The sequence below is a fragment of the Gossypium hirsutum genome, chromosome A10 (assembly GCF_007990345.1).
Source record: "Gossypium hirsutum isolate 1008001.06 chromosome A10, Gossypium_hirsutum_v2.1, whole genome shotgun sequence".
NCBI lineage: Eukaryota > Viridiplantae > Streptophyta > Magnoliopsida > Malvales > Malvaceae > Gossypium > Gossypium hirsutum.
The window spans coordinates 66,656,027-66,659,899 of record NC_053433.1 but is presented as its reverse complement, the minus strand read 5'-3'; positions in this window follow the sequence as shown (position 1 = coordinate 66,659,899).

The following is a 3,873-nucleotide window of genomic DNA, read 5'->3' as shown; positions in this document are numbered from 1 at the left end:
TTAAATGTGGATCGATGGATCATTTTATCTAAAACTGTTTGATGTTAGCCGAGCAAAACACTGCTCAGAACACGAGATCGTGTAATATGTCAGTGCGAGGCAGACCACCCAGGCATTCAGGTAATGTCAGTAGCAGTCAGAGAGAGACAAAAGATATAGCAGTTCAATCTGAGGCTCGTGCACCTTCCAGAGCATATACTATACGCGCCAGCGAGGAGGCTTCTTCCCCAAATGTTATTACCAGTACTTTCACTCTTTATGATATTAGTGTTATTGCATTGATTGATCCTGGTTCGACTCATTCATATATGTGTGAGACATTAGTATCCAGTAAGACTTTTCCTGTTGAGTCTACTGAGTTTGTGATTCGAGTATCAAACCCCCTGAGCCGGTGTGTTCTGGTTGACAAAGTGTGTTAAAATTGCCCGTTGATGATTCGAGATTCATGCTTTCCGGCCGATTTGATGTTGTTACCTTTCGGCGAGTTCAATATAATTCTAGGTATGGATTGGCTGACTTTGCATGATGCCATTGTTAATTGCAAAAGAAAGACTATTAATTTGAGATGTCAGAACAATGAGATTATTCGGATTGAATCTAATGATATGAATGGTTTACCAGCAGTAATATCTTCGATGTTAGCTCAGAAGTATGTGAGAAAAGATTGTGAAGCTTACTTTCGTTATGTGCTTGATAGTAAAGTGACTGAAAAGAAGATTGAATCTATACCAGTTGTGTATGAGTATCTAGACATATTTCTTGAAGAATTGTCGGGTTTGCCACCTATCCGAGGGGTAGAGTTTGGTATTGAGTTAGTACCGAGGACGACTCCAATTTCAATAGCTCCATACTGGATGGCACCTACTGAATTAAAAGAGTTGAAAGCACAGTTGCAAGAGTTAACTGATAGAGGTTTTGCACGACCTAGTTTTTCTCCTTAGGGTGCACCAGTTCAATTTGTGAAAAAAAATGACGGAACTATGAGAATGTGTATTGATTATCGCCAGCTAAATAAGGTGACCATAAAGAATAAATATCTATTGCCACGGATTGACGACCTGCTCGATCAGTTGAAAGGGGCTTCAGTGTTTTTGAACATAAATTTGAGATCAGGTTATTATCAATTGCGAATCAGAGACTCTGATGTGCCAAAAACTACTTTTAAAACGAGGTATAGACACTATGAATTTCTGGTTATGCTGTTCGGACTTACTAATGCACCTGCTTTTTTTACAGATTTGATGAATCGGACCTTCAGGCAATATTTAGATCGGTTTGTGGTTGTGTTCATTGATAATATATTGATCTACTCCCGTGATCAAAAAGAACATGCTGAGCATTTGAGACTTGTGTTATAGACTTTGCGAGAAAAATAGTTGCATGCGAAGTTTAGTAAATGTGAGTTCTGGTTACATGAAGTTAGCTTTCTGGGACATGTTTCAGCATCAGGTATTCGGGTTAATCCGAGTAAGATTTCAGCAATACTTGACTAGAAACCTCTGAAAAACGTTTCTAAAGTCTAAAGTTTTCTAGGACTTGCTGGTTACTATAGATGATTTTTGAAGGGTTCTCGATGATTGCAACCTCGATGACAAAGCTACTACAAAAAGATGTTAAGTTTGAGTGGTCAAAAAAGTGCCAGAAAATTTTTGATCAGTTGAAAGCCCTTTTGACCGAAGCTTTAGTGCTAGTTCAACCAGAATCGGGTAAAGAATTTGTTATTTATAGTGATGCATCTTTAAATGGTTTGGGTTTTGCTTTAATGCAGGAAGGTAGAGTTATAGCTTATGTCGCCAGACAGTTAAAACCACATGAAAAGAACTATCCGACTCACGATTTAGAGTTGGTAGCTATTGTGTTTGCATTGAAAATATGGCGCCACTATCTATTCGGTGAAAAATATCATGTTTATTCCGATCATAAAAGTCTGAAGTACCTGATGACTCAGAAGGGTCTGAATTTGAGACAATGTCGATGGTTGGAATTGGTAAAAGATTACGAGCTAGTGATTGACTATCATCCGGGAAAGGCTAATGTTGTTGCTGATGCTCTAAGTCGAAAATCCCTATTTGCTTTGCGTGCAATGAATGCACATATGGTTATGTCAGATGATGGTACGATAATAGCCGAGTTAAAAGCAAGACCGTTTTTTATTCAGTAGATTTGTGAAGCTCAAAAGGTCGATAATGATTTGATAGTAAAGCAGGCTCAATGAGATTCGAACGTTGATCTAGAATTTCAAGTAGATGCTGAGGGATGTTTGAGGTTCAGAAACCGAATATGCGTTCCGAGAAATACAGAGTTGATTCAAATGATTTTGAACGAAGCTCATAACAGTTGGCTATCTATTTCTCCAGGTAGTATGAAGATGTGTAATGATCTTAAACAGCTTTACTGGTGGCACGGTTTGAAACGAGACATTTCTGACTATGTTTCGAAATTTTTAGTTTTTCAGCAAATAAAGGTCGAGCATCATGTACCTTCTAGATTGCTTCAGCCGGTTATGATACCTGAATGGAAATGGGATAGAGTCATGATGGATTTTGTATCCGATTTACCATTGACACCGAGCAAGAAAGATGCAATCTGGGTTATTGTGGATAGATTGACTAAATTGACTTACTTTGTTCCAGTTCGAACAGATTATTTGCTCGATAAACTTGCTGAGTTATATGTTTCTCAGATTGTGAGACTACAAAGAGTACCTATTTCTATTGTGTCGGGTAGAGATCTGAGGTTTACATTGCGGTTTTGGAAAAAACTACAAGATGCACTAGGTACTAAACTGCATTTTAGCAATACTTTTCATCCCTAGACAGATGGTCAACCAGAGCGAATTATTTAGATACTCAAAGATATGTTGAGATGTTGTATTCTCGATTTCGAAGGTACATGGGAACGATATCTACCTCTGATTGAATTAGCGTATAATAATAGCTTTCAATCGAGTACTAAAGTGGCACCTTACGAGGCTTTATACGGTCGTAAATGTCGTACACCAATGTATTGGACTGAGTTCAGTGAAAATAAGATACACGGGGTCGATTTGATCAGAGAAACCAAATAGAAAGTGAAAGTGATCTGTGAAAGTCTGAAAGCCGTATCAGATCGTCAGAAATCATATGCAGTCTTGGAACGTAAAGATATAGAGTTTCAGATCGAGGATAGATTGTTTTTGTAAGTCTCACCGTGGAAGAAAATGCATAGATTCGGTCGTAAAGGCAAATTGAATCCGATATTTATTAGGCCGTATGAGGTTATAGAGCGGATTGGGAGATTGAGATTGAGATTGAGATTAAGTTCGATATGACGTACGAGGAAGAACTGATTCGTATTCTGGCTCGTGAGATTAAAGAGTTATGAAATAAGAAAATTCCGTTAGTTAAAGTACTGTGGCATAAACACAGAGTTGAGGGAGCCACATGGGAGTCAGAAGATACAATTAAAGAGCGTTATCTGAACCTATTCACCGGTAAGATTTTTGGGGACGAAAATCCCTAAGGGGGGAGAGTTGTAACAGCCCGATTTAGACTCTAGTCGAAACGGTAGTTTCGGGACCAGGAATCCGAGGCAGAAAAATATTTAAAAATTATTTTCTGTGTTTACGTTGTGTGAATTTATGGCTGTGAAATTTTTGTAATTTAATTTGGACGTTTGAATGTCTGATTAAGTAAAAGGATTTAATCATGCAAATTGAAAACTTGATTGTTTATTTTATAAGGACCGAATTGTTAATGACTTTGTAAGTTGAAGCATTTATGTTGCAAATCAACCTTTAGACTAAGTGATGGCGGAATGTGCCCTTATTATGCATGATTTTGTTATTAATTTTAAAAGGTTAAATATGTAAATAGGTAAACAAAATATATGATA